This window comes from Triturus cristatus, chromosome 12, assembly GCF_964204655.1.
Source record: "Triturus cristatus chromosome 12, aTriCri1.1, whole genome shotgun sequence".
NCBI lineage: Eukaryota > Metazoa > Chordata > Amphibia > Caudata > Salamandridae > Triturus > Triturus cristatus.
Genome location: NC_140595.1, coordinates 767,584,113 through 767,606,786, shown reverse-complemented (window position 1 = coordinate 767,606,786; position 22,674 = coordinate 767,584,113). Strand labels below are relative to the sequence as shown.

Below are 22,674 nucleotides of genomic sequence, written 5' to 3'. Positions count from 1 at the left end.
TGTCTTTTTTTTTGTGGACGCTGTCAAGGAGCCATGTGGAGGTCGCTGTAACCTTGCTGGGGTGTGTTTCCTTTGGACTTGGACTTTAGCCCTGCTTGAGGTCCCAGCTTTTTTCGTTTTTGCCGGATGTGTACCGGCAATGAAGTAGGTGGCAGCATCGCAATGGTCTCTGCTCCCTTCGCTCTCTTTGCTCTCTGTGCTCCTTCCAGCATGCCGCGTTGGGGAGTAGCGGCGCTGGAGCAGAGAAGGAGCCGGAGAGTTGCAGCCCGTGCACTCCTTAGGGGGTGCACTAGAGGAGTGGCGGTCATCCTGGAGCAGAGCGTGAGGAGTGATCACACGGAGAGGAGCAGTGAGGACGGCCAAGAGCAGGGTGCTTGCGAGACTGAGGCGGCCGGCGTTTATTCACAGAGGTCTCTGGAGGCCCCGCTGCAGGTTCGGGGAGGCAGGTTGATCGATGAGGTCCCACACTCAGGTAGGAGGCACCTAGTTAATGTGGACTCGCATGTCCTGACCTCTGATTCTGCGTCTATCTCTGTCCCCTCCCTGGATAGTAAGTGCTTTAGGAAGAACAATAGGCATGGGGAGGAGGAGGGCTCGCCAAGATTAAACTGGTTACCTCCGCTTACTCTGGTAAGGAAGCCATCGACCAGCTAAGCTGCTTGGGGGGAGAGCTGGTTACCAGCACATTGAACACTGACAATATTTTGTGTAGCAATGCCGGTGAAGATCACGGTATTAGTAGCAATACCAGTAACACTAGTCACATTAAAATTAAGGGGAAGGTGAAATCGGGAAAGAAAAATTCTTCCACATTTTTATCAGGGGAAGTTAAAACAAGAACTCTAAGGTAACTAAGGGCAAGAGTGCCTTTCCAGATGCTAAGCCTAGGATCACCCCTTCCCTAAGATCATATTTTAAGGTACTGCTGGAAGTGTTGTGCCTCGCAAGACAGGGAGAGGTTGGGAGCTCAGGGGGTGAGATTGCTACTGATCTGTACAGTCCCGCTAACCCTGTTAACCTTGCCTTAGGAATAGAGGAGTCGACAGGGAGGGATAACAGGATGGAGGAAGTAAATGAAGTAGAGACAGAGGTAGTGGATCAGACTACTCATGTGACCTGTCCTGGAAATCCAGGAAACCTTCACGACTCACTTAATGGCCAGGGTCAGGGCCAGGGTCAGAGTCCGACCTCTTTGGAAAGACAACCGGATGGAGGAGTAACAGCAACTACTTTAAATCTAGAGCCTCCAACTTTAGAGGCACATTCGATTCCCTCCTTAGAGCGTCTTATGGCTTCGCTGGTGGTAGATATTAAAAAGGGTTTTGAGGTCTCCGCTGCAAACCAAGGAGAGATCCGGGGTTTTTGTGAGACACTGGACAAAAAAATAGATCTCTTAAATGCAAGGACGGAAACCCTAGAATCTGATATGGAAGTATTAACGCTATGAGGACATTACAGCTATGAAAAAAGAAGAGGGAGACTTACGGGACAGGCTAGAAACATTGGAAAATAACTCTCGTAAGAACAACTTGCGAATACTGAATGTTCCAGAGGGGAGTGAGGGTGATGATCTTAAATCTTTTATGACTAAGCTTTTGAAAGAATCACTCGAATTAGAGATCCCTGAAGAGGAATTGATTAGGGACATTCAGAGGATCCATCGGGACCCTTTCAGAAGGAATCCAAATCACTCTAAGCCAAGGAAAATCCTTAATAATTTCCACACGTATTCAGTGAAAGAGAGGATACTTAATCTATCTCTCAAATATAAATCTTTGAAAAGTAAGGACTTTCCATTCCAGATTAGATCGGATCTGGCCAGAACCACGTTAGACAGGCAGTGGGAACTAGGCAGAAAGTTGAAGGACTTTAAAAAGATAGGATCAGTGGCCCAACTCAAATTCCCTGCTTTTTTGAAGATCATGTTTAAAAACAAAATGTACAATGTGAGATCTGTACAGGAAGCAGAGGATCTGTTAGCAAATTTACAGGCGGGCTAGGTATTTCTTATCTATTGGGCTCCGTTCTTGGTTTTAGCCTCCGTCCACCTTCTTTGTGTCTTTCTATTTTTTCTAAGTATTTTCTATATGCTGGAAGTTTAGTGGAGTCTAAGGGGGGTAGAATAATGATGGTTTAAAGATGGGGAGAAAAAGGAAGAAAAAAAAAGGGAAAAGATAGGAGAAAGAAAAGAAGGATAGAAAAAAGGGCTGAACCATATTCTTGTAAATATGGCGGAGCCCTGCATTATTGAAGTGGAGGAGTGAGGCGTTAAGCCAGGAAGGTTAACTCCTCACTCCGCCACTTCCTTGTACATATGCCCCCAAGTTTAAGTCTTAAGTCAATATCCTGTGACTTTGGGCAGATCACGTAATTTCCTTATGCCTAAAAAAACAAAAATGCATGTGTCCTTTTGTAATGTATCTGGTGCTTATGTAAAGTGCTCCAATATCCTTGGGTCGCGTTTGTGGTATGTAAAACTGCAAAAGAAATACCATAAATGAACCAGTTGCACTGTTGATAGCCACTCCTGTGTGCGACTCACATTATGAAGATGTAGACAATAAATGTGTACAGGTATGACACATAGAGGTTGACAAGAATATCTCTGGAGGTCAGGTCTTTCAAACATGCATGTGCCAATTAGAATGCAGCTCTCCTTTGAGCTCTTTAGTGCTATGATAGGGGTGCCCATGAAAGAAGAAACATTATCATTGCTAAGGGACAGGAGGACTCTGCATTGCACATAGGAATAACCTGGTGTGACTGACAGTTTCTGTAGGACAAGGGACTAGTTCTTTGCCTGCAGGGCACTAGCTAAGTGTGTATGACAGAGAATTGTTTGAGTTAGAACCAGATTTATATTTATTTGTGAATTGTACTATTATTAAATTCATTAAAATAAGAAATCACAAACATTATCATTTAATTGGAGGTGACACACGCAATGTGGGAAATTGAGACAAAAAATGAATTTTGTGCCTTTACCAGTATCAACAATATAGATAGATCACAATGTGCTAATTGCACTGCCACCAAAATGTAGACACCTGGGTACTGCACCACCCAGGTGAAAACAGCTGCAGGAATAGAAAGAAGATTAAAAACTATGATGGTACATGCAAGAGACAATGTTCAAGCTACAGAAATGATGCCCTAAAAATAAACTTTAAAATAACAATAATTTAAAAAGCTATTAGAAAAGTGCAGTACCACTCATATTGGGGAAAATCCAACGTGAAAAAAACTGTTGAAAGGATTGTTGAGTTAGTGTGTAGTCCTACTTAATTGAGTAAATTGCAATTGTGAGACTGCAGTTTAGTCCAGGCCTGTGGTGCAGATAAAATGTAAGAGTGACATAGGATTATTGTTGTTCGCCGTTGCCAAAGTGACTGAGTGATCAGCGGCCCTATTACAGATAGGGCGCACTTTCCTGTTTGCGACAATGCTCACCTTTGAACAGGTGCACTGGGTGCAAACAGTGAAAGTGTGCCCTATTATGTTGAATGCGATGCCCTCAGGTTAGCTGCAAACACGTGCTGCCCCTAAGGCAGTGCATTCAAGGGAAATAAGGAGCAACTTTTTAAAAGATGCTTCTTTTTTCCTTGTACATGTGGCAACTGGCCTGAACTTTTAAGAGGGATAAGATCCCCTTGCAGGTGGGTGAAGTGAGTGAGGGCACCAGCCTGCAGGGGGATCTCTCGTGGGATCCCTGGCACCCAATTTCATTCCTCCTGAGGACTTCCTGTGGGAGTGCACCTCGTAAAGGCATGTTTGCCTCTGCACCCACATCGGTAATACAGCATTGGTGCAAAGGCAAAGAGAGTCCCCCATTTATATGGGGCCACACCCCATGCAAACCAGGGAACATTCTCTAATGATAGCGCTGGCACTATATGTGCACCAGCACTATCTGTATTACAGAAGGGACTGCACAAACTTATGCGGCCCACTCTGTAGTGCTAAATTTTCCTGAGAGCGCACAAAGAAGGTAAAAACAACTGTTGCACCCCCGGTGCACATCTGCAATATGGCTCCAGGGGCCCTATTATGTATAGCTATTGCTCCTGGGGCCCTATTACGTATAGGTTGCACTTTCCCTGTTTGTACCATGGTGTACCTTCAAACTGGTATGCCGCGCACAAACAGGGAAAGTGAACCCTATCAGGTTGAATACTATGCCCTCAGGGTAGCCACCAACTCGTTCTGCCATGGGGGCAGCACATTCAAAGGAAATACAGAGCGGCTGCTTCAAAGCCACTCTGTGATTCACTGTGCAGGCAGCGTCCGCCTGCACTTTAAAGAGGGGAGAGAGATCTCCTTGCAGGTAGGTGCAGTGAGTGACTGCACCCACCTGAAAGGGTTTTCTGGGGGGTTCATAGGACGTAGTTGACCCCCTCCAGAGGTCTGTCATCAGAGGGCACCTCCTGACATTTTCTTTACCTGTGCACCCACGTCGATAATATGGCATGAGCACAGAGGTTAAGAGATTCCCACAATTGAAGGGTTTTCAGGTTGCAGTTGTCATCCCATGTTGAACAAAGGCCAAGGATTCACAGCTTGGTCGGAAAATTCAAACTTCAAAGTGAAAAGAGCTACAATTTCTAAATTATCTTTATTAATACTTTTACATATTTTTTTATTATGGTTCAATAACAGAACGCTGAATATTAATTTTAAGCCTGCATTGTAAAAACAGTACTTTATTTAAGGAGATATATGAAGCGTCTGAAAGACATTATTTACAAGGCTCACTTAGAATTTAATATTTAGGGGCCAATTACGATGGCAGTCGGAAAACCTCCAACCGCCAGTCGGAAGCTTTCAGACAGCGGTCGGAGGCCTTCTGACCGACTCGGCCAGTTGCAGTCCGACCTCCTGATTACAATGCCGGCAGTCGGAATGTAAATCGGCCAGTCATTCCGACTCGGTCTCGAAGTCGAGGTCTACCAGCTGGTCGGAACCGCACCGTAACCCCCTAGGGATGAGATTTCCGCTGACAGGATTACAATGTCGGATTCCAACAGCTTTTCTGTGCCAGCCTTTCCGACACGAAAGGCTGTCGAAGAGTAACTTTGGGGGCCCCTGAAAGGGCCCACTTCCCCCCGCGGGCTATGGTTGGTGCCCAAGGGGGTACTGGAGGTACCCCCTGTAAAACCCTGCATTGTGTTTCTGGCACCATGGGGTGCCTATGAAAAGGTGCCGGGTTTTACACACTCACTCCATTTCTCCATAGGAGCCTGTGTTCTGGCTGGTTTACGACTGTAACACAAGCTCCCATAGAGAAAAATGGGAATCCAACCAAACAGTGGTCGGTTGGATTATTATCAGGCAGTCGGAACTGCTGGCCGCCTGTCAGTCTGTCCCGAATCCGAGACGGTGTCGGTCGGAGGCTTTCCAACCAGCATTGTAATTGGCCCCATAGTGTCTGAAATTAAACAAAGAATGGAACCCGCTACACGTTTATTTAACTAACTGGAAATGCGATTTAGATGTACAGTTTAATTGAAAGACAAACAACATTGAAACTATATAAAGGTTCGGTTTGAAATACAGGAAACAAAATAATGGCCTGAAAATGTATGCACTGGAAAATACATATTTTTCTTCATTTAGAGAACCAGAGACTGAACCTGCCCTTCATCTAAAGTGACCATGTATTTATGTATTTTAAAAGGATAGTGTACAACTTAGAGAGAAATTATTTATTATAAAAGTTGAAATATTCACAAATAATAAATTGGAAGCTGTACTTTTATTTTAACTGTTAATGTTTGGACCTGCACTATTTGCTTTTAATTGTATTTTTCACAGGATAAGTTTATAGAAGTTTATTGAAAAATTGCATGTATGAGCATTTCTTTACTGCTTGCATTATTCTGTATTGTTATTTATGTTATGGTGGAAAGCATGGGTGAGATTTATCGAAGTTCACCTATGCTGTTGTTTCATGCAATAAGGATGTAGAAATGTGCAGAATCTGATTCTCATTGTAGCTTACATTTGTGCGGAGAGAACACTGATTTAATTAATCTTGTAAAAGTACAGAAATAAATTGAACCTTGTCTAGAAAAGGTCATATTTTTGAAAAAACTGGTGAATTCATTGAAAGCCGATAAAAAGACAGGACGTGGCAAGACATGACTGACAATAAGTACAGGCTACACAGTGCAAGTCAAAAACTGGTTCTCATAAGTGCATCTTATACCTGTGTCATCCCGTTGTACCAAAGGACAGCCCTGTTGCTGATAATGAAGATCTTTTCTGGAGGGGCGCTGGCATTATAGCTCCCAACCTTCACATGTCTCAGGGAGCCTCCTGGACCTCTCTGCCAGTTCACAATGTCATACAGAGCTGGGGGATTCCCATGAGCATCAAAGACCAACTCCACACCATTTCTTTGCTGCAAACCAAGAGTTTTCACATAGTGGAGAAGCTGTATAATGGAGAAATAGGGAGAAAGGATGTACATTTTAATATTCAGAGACCAAACATTTGCAAGAGATGGCCAGGGGATGCTAGTAAAGGTGCACGATGCAATACAGGAAGTCACTGACTTCTCTTGAAACAGGCTGCAACCCTTATGTATGGTGCTTGCTTCTAATTAGGAAGAAGAATGAGCTAAATGCTCCTCACTGGTCCATGAAGGACCTAAATGTGCAAGAACTGGATGAAGGCGTTGATTTGGACAGTATGGAGGTGATGAGTAAGGTGCTGCTTTATTGAGATCTGGAAAACCAACTAAAGGTTGTCATCTTTGTTCCCAAGCACAGACTCCTTTGGGCATTGAGGGCATCTGAGATAGGTTAAGTGTGCAGCACATGTTAATTATGCAGACCAATCTTTTTCCTTTTAGGAATCCAAGGCTTGGGCAGATTTTGTGTTTGCATATGAATCTCCCTGTAGGCCTGTTTGCTCTCCTAGCCATAATTATCTGCTGACTGACCAGACAGCCCAGCAGCATATGAAAGTAGGTTGATGACAGACACTTTATAGTGCTTCAGTCTAGCAGCTTGCTTTCAGTAAGCAACGTCTCAGTAGCAGAGACATGTGAAGTCCTGATGCCAACCAATTGCATCCTTCTCTATTACTGCTTAGATTATAGTACTTTTAGTAGTAATGAATCTAAATATTTCTTACAAGTGACAGTCAGAATAAGTGTTACTATTACTGCATGATATTATATTTGTATGAGTTCAATTGGCACACACACACACACACACACACATACACACACACACACACAACCTCTCTCACACACACACATTTCTCCAGACACAAACCCACTTGTGAGCTTATTCATTCATGCATTTATCGTCCAACAGAATTAGCTTAATCATCCATCTGGTCAACCAAACTTTTCCATTCAGTCATTCATCCACCCACATCCTAATTTGCATCTACCCATTCACCCATACTACTTTATTGCTCTAAAATCTCATATATTCATAGGTGATCAACAAGCCCTATACATGAATCTACTCACCTACACCAGTTCTTTTGCTGGTACAGCGATATGCCAAACCAATTAAATCAACTAGCATCTGATTCAAAAACAACCCAATCACATACAAATAAACTCACTTCCATCTGGTCAGCATTCTAGCCTTCTCCCCTTCTATCTCTTACCTGTGCATTCTACTACTAACACATAACCATCCCTTCACCTCCCAAAGCGTTATTGTATGCATCCATCCATCCACATGTCTGTGAGTGTAAGTGCACCTGTGTGTCTACTAATTGTAATTCTATTATATTATTTGTATGTATATTGTGTTTCTATATATTTTGTTTGTATATATATATATTGGTTGTGCATATACATTAATGGTGAAATACATGTGTAATTTCATGTACTTTGATCTTTGTGAAGGAATGCTTTTGGATGTTGATCTGGTCCCTCATGGGTGAATGTATGCATTGTGTTTGTGACTATGTGCAAGCATTCTGCCTATATTCTGTGTGCCTGGGCTACACAAAAGACATCCCTATTGGCTGTTTCAGTGGTTATTTATTTTTGCATTGATGGTGGTTGGTTAAAAGAAAACTTACCTGCCAACCTTGGAAATCCTTGTCTTGTGCACAAGTCCTGCCAAAGAAAGGTCCTTCCTCCTTCTTACAGGAAATGAGATCTTGCAAAGCCAAAAAAATAGTATATACTGCCATGTAGACATTGTAAGTGATTCTTAAATCAATGTTGCCGATGTATTTTGCAAGAGTCCCATTGTTTTTCTCACTGATGTTGCAGGGATTTGTTTCTTTGTCACCAACTTCTTGGAGAGTTTTTTGGTCCTTGCATCCATAAGCTTCCTCCCAGAACTGTCTGATAAAAGATTCAGTGGAAGGTAGGAAAGGCTGGACATTGCTGAGATATTCCCCAAAGCCTTCCATATCTCCGATGTGGACTGCAAACCCAACGGTGCCTGTAAGAATTTCTGAATACTTCTCCTTGGAGAGGACAGTGGATGTAGACCAGGCCTCACTGGCTATCCATATTTTTCCAGTCACTTTCTGCCTCACCATCTCATCCATAATTGGAGTTACAAAGGCGTCAGATGAGAAAATGACAACAGCTTTGGCTGTAGAGCTTTTGATCACTTGAACTATGTGTAATGAATTTCTATCCGGTCGACTGGTGATGATGTTCTCCAAGAAGGCGATACATGCCCCAGATCGAACAAGCTCTTGTTTCAAGAGTTGGATGCCTAGTTGACCATAGTCATTATCATCGGCCAGGAGACCTACCCAAGTCCAGCCAAAGTGTATCACTAACTGCGCCAGACCACGCGACTGGAAGTCGTCACTAGGGATGGTCCTGAAAAACGAAGGAAACTGGTTCCGGTCACTCAGGAGTGGGCTTGTTGCTAGGTAACTGATCTGATTAAAAAAATTTGGAGAGTTTAATGGAAAATTTCCTTGAGTAGTAATCTGTAGGGAGATAATACACATCAATGCAAGTCAGGAATTCCCATAATAATGTAGATGAACTTAAATTCCATACCACTTCTGGAGGAACTACGCAAAGTGGGCATATATAATGCCTGGTAAGAGGCCAAAGTAAACACAGCATCACCGGAAGTTTAAGTAGTGGCACCTATCATGGTCTTTATTGAGCCAACAATTTTTTTAATGGGCCTTATTGTTGTGTAAGCTACGGGTCTGGTATTGATCTACAAGATTTACTTTCCCACCTATGGATGACCCTGGTGAACTTAATTCAATGCACTAACTCTGAAGGTGAAAGGTTATTGTAGTTTCACAGAACTCCACTCAATACACAGTTGAAGTAAAATCATTGCTTTTGGGTTACTAACAATCCCTGAAGGGGATTGGGACATTGAGATAACAGTAATCCTATTTTGTTCTTCACAGCTGCACACACACAGTACTAAGAGGAACTGACACTTTTAATTAAAAATAGTTATTACAACAGGGTGAACCTTTTTCTGAGCAGATCTAAAATAATCACACAGGATATCATAAAAACAACAAGAAGGAATGTTGCAAACAACGAGAATAAAATAAACATTTCTAACATGGTTAAAATGTAATCTAAAAGCCTAGCACGCAAAACCTACTTCTATGCTCTACCCTAGGAGAGCATATAGTAGAGCAATTTGCGAACTAGAGTTTCTTGTGAAGTAGTGGTGCACTGCATACCTAGCTGACAGCTTGGGAAGTGGCATGCTGCACCTTGTTGACAGCATGGGCTGTCAATATCAGAAGGGCCGCTGAGGAAGTGTTTGATAGGGAAGGCAAATACTCGCTGTGGTAGCAGCTCTCCTTGTGTACTCAGTTCTTATCAGCTTCAGGCAGGAAGCATAATCTTCTCTGAATGCTGGCAATAATCAAGATTGTCTTCGGAAGGCATTTTGCAGGATAATTTGGGATAAAGTACATCTTTACCCGAGGGGGTCGAGTGGTGTTCCTTAAATATTAAACATTATCAGGGATGAAAAACTCTGACTTAGTTTTAGGAATGTGGTAATTAAATTATAGGCACCAAAGAAAGGGTCCTAGGCATATCTTCAATAAAATGAGAATCAAGGGGATGTCAATTTGAACTACACCTCTTTAATGAATAGGTGTTATATCTACGTCATTATCGGAACGCCTTGACTCTTTCTGCTCTCTTCTCAGTTCAATAAATGATAAGGGTGGATGACATTACTGGCATTATTGTTTATAACAGATATGACAGAATTTGGAAGGAGTGTAGTCTGAGATGGATTGGAGGGTTGTATCGGAATGGAATCGGGCCTTAGGTGAGTTTGCGTCACTTTAGAGGGTAGTAAGTGTCTTTAATTACACCCAATCAGCAATAATTAATTGTAGGTCTATTTCCACACAACTGCAATTTATCCTAAGAAAATGCTGTTCCTAAAATGTACAATAGGGTTGAGTGAATATAAAGAAAGTGGATTGGGGTAGAATGAAACATTAGCTACCATCTAGTGAGTGGTGTCGGTACATAAACTATTGTGTAATATGGCAGAAGAGTTGTAAGAAGTAGTAGGATCCACTACTTCTTTCTTAATCTAGAACTCTGGCCGAGAGTTCAGGACATAAAGATTCTAAGTAGAACGGAGAGCGATCACGATCCGCTATTGCTAACTCTAGAGATAAAGGGCCAATATATGGCGAGGGCAAGAACTGAAATAAAAACGGCTGATGTAATTATGTCCCAAGACTGTCATCGGCTAAAATGGGCAGTGGTCTCACAAGATGAAAGCACTCTAGATCTGATCAAGCTAACCCTTGAGGAGACGCTAATAGCTCTTGCCACTCTAGATATTCAGGAGGACTCTCTCCCTGCCTTTTTGAAGGTCCATGATGACCTCTTTGTTAAGCTGAAAGCTTTTTTCACTAAAAATAACAGATCTACCAGGCAGATCATCCAAAAATCAGCAAAATGGTATGATGGGGTATGCAGGTCTGCATTTAGGCACCTCTCCCAAGCTATTAGGTTGGCAGTACCACAGGAGGTCAGGAAAGCAAGGTCTGAATATAAGAAAACACAATATAGGGCAAAGAAAAACTTTGATGAACACAGATGGAAGGATCTGTTATATGCAAGTAATGGGAACAACTGGCAGCGATTCTGGCATACAGTTAAATGGGGTAGTGGAGATATAGGGCCTGTACCAGTGAATAATGTGTCACCAGAAGAGTGGGTCCTGCACTACCAGGCCCAATTTGCTTCCACCACAGGTAGTCCTATACACCACCCCCAACTAACATCTGATACCGTCCTAAGCTTTGATATAGGGGAGATTGAAAGAGTTTTAGATGGTGTCCCAGCAGGCAGGGCCCCCGGTCTGGATTGCATCCCGGCCGATATATTTAAATATGACAGGAAGAACTGGATCAAATACATCCATACTATATCTAACGACCTAGCTAGTGGTACTTCTATTCTAGAATCCTGGAGCGGGCCGAAATAATTCCAATTTACATAAAAGGGGACCGCGCTAGCCCGTGCAACTATAGGCCTATAAGCATAATAGACACTTTACAAAAGATTGTGGCCAGACTTGTGTTAAGTGGGGTAAATACTTGGATTGATGATCAGGAAATTCTATCCACCTTTCCGTCCTCATGTCAGTACCATCGACCAAGTTTTTAGATTCATGATGATTTATTGAAATACTGTGATCCTAGCCGGGGTAACTCTGCTGCATTCATAGATCTAAAATCAGCTTTTGATCTGGTGCCCCAATATAAGTTATGGGATACACTAAAGGAAGAAGGGATGCCTCCAGAGTTGCTATGCTTTATCATTAAACTTCAAGAGTCTAATTATGTCCAGGTACGGTGGGGACAACAGGATGAATTAACAGATCATTTCCCAGTAAACAAGGGTGTATGGCAGGGGTGTGTTCTCGCCCCCACCCTCTTCGCTCTGTTTATAAACAAGGTTGTTTTATATTACACTACGTATCCAACCGATGCCCCCACTCTTGCTGGTATGAAGGGTCCACTGCTAATGTTTGCAGACGATACCTTAATCTTGTCTAAAACTCAATCTGGTATGCAACGCGCACTCAATAGATTCACTGTTTTTTGCAACGACCATGAGCTAGTAGTTAACGTTGATAAGACCAAGTTCATGGTGCTGCACAAACATAAAATAGTGAAAGGCAGGGTGGAAATGAATAATGCATCCCTGGAGCGAACTGATACCTTTTCGTACCTGGGCGTTACAATGGGCAAGAGGATGAAATGGAAACCCCAGCTAGCTTTACTGGTCCTCAGGCATAATCAATTAGCAGGTGCCCTACTAAAAGAACACCGGTTATCCTACACAAAACCAGAAGGGCCAGCGCTGACAATCTATAAAGGGAAAATCAGGGCATCGATAATTTACGGTGCAGAGCTCTGGGTTTTGAGAATCTAGGTCCCCTAGTTCTTGCTCAGAATAAGTTCTTGAGATCATTGACTGGACTCCCTCAATCGACTCCTCTTAAACCCCTATTATTAGATCTGGAATGCACTCCATTTGAGCAGGCAGCGGGTTTTAGACCCCTGGCTCATTGTAGACGGATATAGACAACCCCAGAGTTAGCATCATATGCTAATGCAGTTAAGCATATCAGAGAAGCAGACCTGTCTTCCAAAATTAAATGGCTACAAAAGATTAAGGGCACCTTATCTGATATGGGGCTTAGCCATCTATGTGAGGACCCAGTAGGGAATCTTTTCCCAACAAAAAATGATTTTAGAGTACGCTATAGGGACATGGTCTGTAATAAGTCCATATCATTGACAAGCAGCACATCCCTGACAGGCATCTTCCAAGAATACAAGCATGAATATAAGCCTGAGGCATACTGGGATTTTAATGCGCGACCTGACGACAGAAAATTATACCACCAATTTAGAGTGGGTATCCTTCCCATAAAATCTTTTATGGCTAAGTGGCATGAAGTCTTCGACACCAAATGTCCCATGTGTTTAATTATGGATGAGTCTATAACACATGTATTGTTTGTGTGCCCAGCATATAAGGTTCCTCATCATAAATGGCTCAAGCCGATCTGTTTAAATCTTGGCACAAGATCATGTCAAGCTGCACTGCGTATTTTTAAAACAGACACACGTGAAGATGTAGCTATAGCTATGGCGAAATTTTTGAGCTGGACATGGGCCGTTAGAAGGAAAGGTATGGATGCTACTGCAGTTGTTACCCTGCATTAATCAACCTGTTTATTTATCTGGTGCGGTGTGATCTCTATTTACTGTATTTCTTGGATAAACTGTTTTCTCTTATGGTGTTTTATATTTTTTAATTAATTTTTCAAATCAAGGATATTAATTTTTCTCACCATTTTATCACTATTTTCAAATCCTATTCTATACTACTGTATATTTTATTGGAAAAAAAATTCAATTATATTTTTAGGAATCTCAATCTGCTATGACTATATTATCTTTTAAAAAATATTGATTGTTGTTTTATGATCTTGTATGTATTGTACTTGTGTCTTTTATGATTGAAAATATCGAATAAAGACTAATTTGATTTGACTAAGTATGATAGAGTGATTCTGGGAGCGGAAAATGTGACAGTAATCAGATGTACAATAATGCAACACTGCTACCCTATTACAAGATCCATGTTGTGAAGAAGTGAAGGATGAGGTGGATCATGATTGTTTGGATGTGACTAAAATATGTACCAAGCCCTGACCTGATATAAAGGAAGAGCCTCTGAAAGAGTCAGATGAGAAACGAGGAAGGAGGACTTAGTCCAGCCTATGCTGTATGTAAAGTTTCGGGAGTCAATGAAGCATCCTGTTTCTCGGGAGTCAAGTCTGCAAAAGTAGCCCAATTGGTGGCCTTAACAAAGGCATGTAAAATTGGGAAAAATTGGAGATAAACCATATTTACGCATTGTCAATATGGTTTCAGGGTTGTGCACAACTTTGGCCAGCTCTGGATGCAGAGGAGATTTCTTACTTCTTCAGGATCTCCCATACCAAATAGGAAAAAATGTAAAAGAATTATTGGAAGCAGTACAATTGCCAAAAGAAATTGCAGTGGTTAAGTGCGCTGCTCACCAGTCAGGAAATGAAAATGTTGTGGCAGATAACAGACATGCTGACCAAATTGCTCAGTATTGTGCAAAGAACAAATTGGCACATAACCGAAAGATTGAAACAAGTGAAATCAGCTGCCAACTTATGCTTTTCTTACCTCTAAGGACATGGGATGAGGCTAGACAGTTGCAAGATGAAGTTGAGGCAAAGGAAAGGGAAAAGTCAGGTTGTGAAGGAAGGACAGAAGTTGATGTATGGGTGTACGTTGATGGCCGAACAGTCATGCCCGATTGCTTACTCTCTCATTGGCAAGAATGTATCATGGAGACACACATGTGGGTAGGAGTGCAATGATCAGACTATTCAGACAAAATTGGTACAATCCAAAGTTTAGGGTAGTCACAAAGAGCTTATGCCAGAGATGCTTAGTTTGTCAGCAGCTAAACCCAGGCAGAAAAACAGTGGTCAGTTGGGGAAAAATTAGAAAGGCTGAAGGACCATTCACAAGGTTGCAATTGGACTTTATTGATTTGCCTCCACGCAACGGAATGAAGTATGTCCTCGTCCTAGTGTGCCTGTTCTCGAGATGGGCAGAGGCATATCCCACTAGAAGAAATGTCTCACAGTTGCTAAATTGCTGTTGAGGGAACTGAACCACGTGTTGGTTTCCCAGTGACTTTGGAATCAGATTGAGAACCTAATTTCAATAATGAAATAATCAGATTAATCTGTGAAGCATTCAAAATCGAACAGAAACTGCACTGTGCATACCACCCAGAGGCTTCTGGACTGGTTAAGCAATTAAATGTCACAATCAAATCAAGATTGGCAAAGGTGTGTGCATCCACATCACTGAAATGGTCAGATACATTGCCTCTTGTGTTGATGAGACTCCGAAGTATTCCTGACAGAAAAACAGGATTGAGTCCCCATGAAATACTCATTTGAAGGGCAATGAGACAAGCATTCGTACCCGGACACAAGTTGATAAATATAACTGATGATTTGGTATTGGACTATTGCAAAGGATTGGCTGACCTAGTACGTTCTGTCTCTCACCAGGTTGGAGAAGACGCAGTTGCCAGGCAGTTAACGCAGGTGCATGATTTGAATTCTGGAGACTGTGTGGTAGTGAAGAAACACTCCAGAAAGTTGTGCTTAGCACCCAGGTGGGATGAACCACGTCAAGTCATTCTGGTCACTACAACAGCGGTGAAGTGTGCAGGTTTACCCAATTGGATCCATGCGAGCCATACCAAAAGAGTTCCAGACCCCACTGACAAAGTACAACAGCTGATTGAACCAGTTGTAACTGATGAAGGTTGTGAAGTCGGAGAATCTAGAGTGATAGATTCTGAAGTGATAGACAAAGAACAACCGAGCACAAGTCAGGGGGATTGGATACCAGTGATTGGCACACCGGAAGTTGTTATTCCAAGAAGAAGAACAAGATTAGAGAGACAGGAAAGTAGTGAGGACCAGATAGGTGTAGAAAAACACGCTCAGGAAAAAGAGAATAAGAATACTGAAAACCTTGAGCAGGACCAGATAAGGAGAGAAGAACATACTCAGGTAGAGGAGAACAGAAACATTCACAGACCTGAGGAGGGGCAGACAGGTGAAGAAGAACACGTTCAGGCAGAGGAAGAAGAAATTATATTAAGACCTGGACAGGACCAGTTAGGAGGAAAAGAACACGTTTGGGCAGAAATAGAAAATCAAATTAAAATAAGACCCGAACAGGACCAGATCGAGGAAGAAGAATCGGTTCAGGCGAATAAAATAACAGCAACAAGACCTGAACAGGAACAGTCAGAAAGTGATTCTGAACAAGAAATGATTCTGCCTAAACATACTGAAAATAGAATAAGTCTAGAAAAAGACGAAGAGGGTGAAAGTGCAGTTCAAATTAAGAGGGTCAGGAAAGGTGACAACTGACCAGGTGGAGTGAAAAGACTAAAATACTATCTGAGGAAAACAAGAGAAAGACCAGAGCAAGTGAATGAAGTTATCAGTCAAACTCGGTCTAAAGATTTGGCAATCGTGAGAAACACACATAAAAGCCCAAGACTGAGAAAGCTGAACAATAAATACAAGGTCCTGAGTGGACCTATGTTATTTTGGAGGACTTTGAAAACTTGGAATTAGGAGAAGAATCGGAAGAAGAAAATACTGCACAGATTGATGAAAGAATAGTGAGGCCTCCTTGAAAATAGAGGCTGAGATTTCAAGCAAAGAAAGAAAAAGAAGAGAAATCGTCCTAAGTAAAAATGGCAAGAAATGAAGTCACTGAGCGACCAAAACGAAGTATAAAGCAAAGATGCTGTAGAGCTTGCATATGTAGTATGCTATTGGTGTTATCAATATGGCTATTACTAACAGTAGCGGTGCCTTATTTTATGATAACAAGCAAGAAGAATGAGACAATTACTAAAGGAAAAGCAGATACAGAAATAGGAGCAGAGTAGAACTAGAATCATCAGATGGGGTAGATTTTCATCACACAGTATTAGATAACGCTACGTCTTTAAATGCATTCACAAAAAGGAAACAAATTATTATACTAACGCAAATGCGGGAAAAAAAAAAGGGAATAGAGTAGAGGTTGGTGGTATACAGTGTGACCACTTTATTCTTGAAACTAATATTTGACTTTATCAGGAATGCACATTTGGGCCTCTTGAGTATGTCTGAAGAAAGCTGAGTAACGTGGGTTTTGCGCATGAGTATTGAAAGTCGAACCTTAAGAATGGCAGGTGGGTCGAGAAGAGGATAAGGTTGCAGTGTGCTTGAGCCTGAAGAAGGTGAAGAATCTAAGTGAATGAGTCCACATGTTCAAAATTAAAACATTTGTTACAAATGAAATGTGAATGCGGTGGAAAAATAAAGTTTGAAGAAAGAATCAAGGGGATGGGTTTTGCGAAAAATAGTTAATAGAAATTGATGTCATGTAAGCATGGTGTGATGATCATCCTCCACTTGCCTGACCAATTAGATTTAGAATTTTTATGATATTGAAACATTAATGTATGGAACAATCCTGAACGAAAGGTATAATTGAGATAAGCACGATTTGCTGAATGCTGCAAAGGGGAGATGCTGTCGGTATAGCAGGTGATGCTGAGAGGGATTCTGTGAGATGCTGATGAAGAACTGAATGCAGAATCTGAAGCAGAACTTACTTTCCTAATTTAATTGGGTTAGAAGGAGACTTGCGGAAGAATCTTGAGGGGGAAGAGAGTGTCAGAGAGGGGTGCGGCACAATTGTCGGTGTTAGAGAGGTAACTATCCTGTCCTGAAACCTGTCCTGAAGTCTTTGTTGCCTGAACTATCCTGGGGGACCCTTACCAGCCCTTTGGCCAGTTATTGCAAGTGTTCGAAGTATGTGTTGAAGATTAATTGAATTTTCTCTCCTAAGGAATGAGGCTGTCTGTGTTGTATTTTTGAGTGGTTCACATGCTCAAAGTTTAGATAAAATCTTAAAACGTTAAAGGAGTCTGTGAATATTTCATTTTAAATTATTAATAAGTTAACTTTATGTCATTATCACCATCAATGAGTTCAACTAATGGTCCATCAACCAGAGGAAAGAGCATTTTGATCTGTGAATGGTTAGTGAAGGTATTCTATACTAATGCAGAACATCTGTGAAAACTTTTAAACTTGACAACCCAACGGTTTTACCCAATTGTGTGTTTGATGGGCCCAGGTGAGTATATGGTAGTAGAGTATCTGTTGTTGGTAAACCACTGGATCACCAGCATAAGGACAACATATTATCATCTTGAAGTTATATTTGGTAATTGTATATGAAAAACAGCAGCAACTATAAAGTAACATGGTAGCAGTGTCTTGCCAACTCTTTATCACCTTTACCCTACACCCCATTCCAGGTGGTTTCATACACATCTCAGGACTGAGGGTGTGCAAAATGTGTGCAATTTGCTTTCGCTTTGTTACATGACATTTTGGCAGCCTTTTGTGAAATTGTGCACAATTACGTAAAATGCATATTGCACAATGCATTCTCACATCATTTTTTTATGCAAGGACACATCAATAAGAGCAAAACCAACAATAGCCTCACTTAACTATTTCGCTGTCAATGGCACGTTTTGCAGAGAACTTTTAGCACAAAAAGATGATTAATTATGCAAAATGGGATAATGGCGTAGTTTCAAGACTTTTGGGTAACAATCATACTATGAAATTACCATAATTACACTGATGTAATTTAAATTTTGCCCAGACAAGCTCAACCAATCTCTCAGCCCTAGCAAACAATGTGCACTTTTCACAATCAAGAGTGACAGAAGAGATTCCTCATATACTTTATTTTTGCACATTGCCATTTTCTCAGCAACACCTACTATCCTAATGTTTTTGCATCTGACTATGACTTTTAGGCCCCTAATGTTGGTTTGAATGACCCCCAGGACTTTCTCCATGTGCAGCAATTTTTGAGAAGGGCGTATTGGAGCAAACTTCTGGGTCATAAACATGGTCTTTCACCATCTCAATTTTTGTAACCTGTTAATCTAACCTTCCTTTGAGGTGATCCATTTCCACTGATAGCATGTCTATTTTAGTATTAACAGACATTAGTCTGCTATTTGTTTCCAGCAAGCTTTGTGTCGATATCACTTGTGGACTGCTGATTCTGAACAGTCTCCTGCACCCCTCGCCTCTTTCCACCACATTAGTCTTATCAGTATATGGTTGGTAAAATCGAGAGTTTGCTCGCTTGTGCATCAATTTTCTTCATAATGCCCTACTAACTTTGGAAAAAATCATGTTCTGGTGTATATAGCTAATTCAGAATCAGGTGAGTCCAAGTACATGGTGCTATGATGTGTGATAGTGTACCAACAATCTTCAGCTCTGTCCCAGTATCAACCATGATCTCTGCACTTGCAATATATTTCCACAAGTTCTACTGATCAATGACATGCCCAAGTCACAGCTTATTCTATATGAGAACATTGGAATGTTGAGTGTTCCATTGAAGACATTAGGCCTGGGCAAAGCACTACGCTACGCTCGCGAAGTTTGCGAAGTTCGCGCTACTTCGCACTACGCGAATTGCACGTAGCGCAGTGCGAACACGCGTAGCGTAGTCTTGCGTAGTGCTGCGGTAATTTTTTGCTTGCTCGCGGTCGTCAACGTCAAGTTGGCGACCGCGAGCAAGCAAAATGACATCCCGGCGAGACTTTTTCCTTGTTCGCGATCAGCAACATCAAGTTGGCGATCGCGAACAAGGAAAATAAACCTCCCGGCGAGATTCCCAATGCGAGGAGGTCAGGTTTCTCATTGCGAGGGGTCGCGTATGCTCGTGACCTCTCGCGATGAGAAACTACCAGTTCGCGTTGAGAAAGCTGCCGCTCGAGTAAAAATCTCCTCGAGCAGCAGAAAACTACAGCTCGCACTGTGCAAGATGCCATTTTCAATGATTGCCGGTTGCTTGTCCGCACAGTGCAATCATTGAAAACAACATCTTGCACAGTGCGAACATGTTACTACGCAGTTCGCGAAGTGCTACGCGAAGCTCGCGTAGTGCGAACTGCACTTTGCGTAGCTTCGCGAAGTGCTACTTCGCGAACTATGCCCACCCTTAGAAGACATTAGAGTAGCTTCAGACTTCTAATGTCTGGGAGAAGGCCGGAACCTCACCACTCCAATGTCTTCCTTTCACAGCTGTTGCTGTGAAGAAAGGCATCATGGAGCCCGAGGGGATTTCTTTGTTTTACTAATTAGAACATTCTGCCCTCTAGGGGACGATTGTTCTAATAGCCTTATAGCCCTCTGTAGCCTTCGGCTTGGGCCTTTAATGCTGGAGCACGCATTAGTGGCTGGCATAGTTCGCTACAGCAGTGGTGTGATTAGTGAATCAATTGAAACTGACTCCCAAAAAAGCAGTTTCAGTGGCCTACCAGAGCTGTGATCGTGTGCTCATATAGATATGACCTTTTCTCTGCACAAGACTCTCTGCATTCTTGACATCTGGACTACTGGTTATCCATGTGAAACTCCACTTTTAGTAGGTATGTGCTACGATAAGTAAGATAACACCACAGAAATCAAATGGAACATCCCTTTATTAATATTACATTTTTAAGGGCAGTGAGCTGCAAACTTTCCTAAATTCAGGCTGGTTTGAGATTGTCTACCTCCTGTGTAGGCACCTACTCTCCTTTGTGCATTCACAATGTTGGACTTCATTGGGTGCTGGGCACCACTCCATGTAGGCCCCTACAATGCCATTGACTTCTATCTGCTCTCTATCAACCCCTTTGGTGATTTAGAGGTAAGTACATTGTATAGTCAGCAAAGGCATTTCGGTGCAGGCAGCCAAATCAACACAATGGTATTAGTGCAGGTATTCCCTTAGGCTCACCAATAGACCATATCACTGCTAGGGCTCTGAGAGAGTTTTCCGCCAGGCCATACTAGTACTCCCTTCACCCCATGTTAGTTTTTGACACCTTTTATCTATTATTACCCCACCTGGAAGGATCCACTCCCCTGCTTCTTCACAAATCAGACGTAGTTTCAAAATGTGTTCAAGCCTTCAGATGCAGGATCAGAATCCACATGGTTGTTTTAATGGGATAGTAACTTTGTTGCTAAGCTGCCATCTTACTTGTCAGATGGCCTTGCATCCTTCTTAAAATTACTCATAAAGGATTTGTATAGTTCTCAAAAGAACCTCACTACAGGTTCATGGAGGGACATGGTATGGCATATCTTTTTGGAATGAACTGGTGGACTTTTTTAAATAGATGAAACCAGAGTGTTTCATCAATATTTATTTCAATTTTCTTTTAAGGTGCAATACAACTTGAAATGTTGTGAAAAGGAAGCTATCTGAACGTGCATGCCCATTTAATGTTTTTGTTTTCATCATGTTATTAAATTACTTGGCAGTTCAACTGTGATCTAGTTGGGGAGCAATGCGCTGGATCTCAAGTTAGAGTAAGTAAATAATTATAGTGTGGTACCTGCGGGTGTCTGTACAGACCAAGGATGCGTGCTAGAAGCATGGAACGTGTGGAGCCAGAGTCCCCAATAATTGCAGCTGGAGGGCGACTCCCATGACAGTTATAGTTTGGAACAGGCTTCACATGCTCTGTGAGCATCCAAAGGGTCCCATAGAGTGACCGCTGCGTGGTTGTGCAAGAATCATAGATCCTGAAACCCAGAGTGATGTTGGGTAGCAGAGCAGTTTTTCTATTGATCACCTCAATAGCAAAGACCATGGCCTGGAGCCACTGGTAATGGTTTAGAGATACCCTAGAAACACAGGATAATAAAAAGAGAAAGATTATAATTAATATGCAATGGTCTTGATCTATACTGTTTATACTCATATGTATTAATCTTTTTGACTTCATCATAAGGAAGAATTAAAGACATAATGCCTTTGCAGTAGAAATAAAAACAGGGAATGAATGGATGTTCAATACCAGAATGGATGTGTGTAATCACTAAACAAAAGCCGTGCAACAGCGTTTCTTGGGTCCAATCAAGAGAAGCATGAAGAGTTGTAAATAATGTTTTAAAGAAGCCATCCAGTAAAGAATGTCACAATAGGTCTCAAAACCCCAGCCAATAGAATCAAACACATGGACATTCTAGAATGTGTATTAATGGTGATTGTTAGAGATGTAGGTTTGGCTAAAGAGAATCATTTTTTTCTTTACACTGGATAGCCCTTTTATGGAATCCTAATGAAGCCAATGCAATTCAAACAAAGACCATTATACAGCACTAAAAATCCACTCAATTAGACAGTGTTTTAATAGTGTATAATTTATCCATGTATAGAAAATATAAAGGGCCCATATACACAGCCTTCTGGACGGTTCTAGGCTAGACTTTAAATTTCAGAGGAGCGTTCAGCTAAAGAGACCACTTAGAAGAAACTAAAATTCTCCTTATATGCATTTGGAAAATCGTGTAATTCCCACACTTCAGATAATTTGTTCATTTTACACTGCAGATCTATGGATTATTATATGGGTCAAACCTAATCTCTACCCCTCTTCCGATGTTCTGATGAGGCAAGCTTATAACGTCACCCCCCACTCTCTGTGCATGCACTGTTCCCAATGTGCTCTTAACAAATTAAATCTTTAAAAAAGTCAGAAAGATCTGATGGGAAATCACTATATATGCCTAGCAGGATGGTAGTGGTATGCACCTCTATAGCTCCATGTAATGACTTATTGCAACACCTCTCGGAAATCAATGTCTATATAGAACCTGAATGCATCATGATATTAACTTCAAAACTCCCTACTAATTTAAAGCTTCTGAGAATCTCTTCTTCTGACCCAGCTACCAAAAACTCTGCACTAAATCTATAGAACCACACATCCATCAACATTAGCATGCTTGTTTCTCCTCTACCTTCTGTATTGGTAATAGCATTATTGACTGGGTGAAGCTCTTCTAGATTGCGCTGGGTTGGAATGGGAATAACATATCTGCACTTGTCAAAATGAAATTTTTACCCCAGTGGTATTTTGACTAGAGTTAGAACAGTAAATTTGAACTTCCCAAAATCAAACACTTTCCTTAATCTTTTGGAGTTGCAACAGTGATGCGCAGATCTCAAGTTGAAGGGTTTAGATAATGG

The 22,674-nt window shown here is 41.7% G+C and overlaps 1 pseudogene; it reads right to left on the bottom strand.

Annotated features, from left to right (window-relative positions):
- The window catches only part of LOC146782773 (extracellular calcium-sensing receptor-like), a 60,666-nt pseudogene extending 39,239 nt beyond the window's left edge, over positions 1 to 21,427 (bottom strand).
- Positions 21,428 to 22,674: the final 1,247 nt, after the last annotated feature.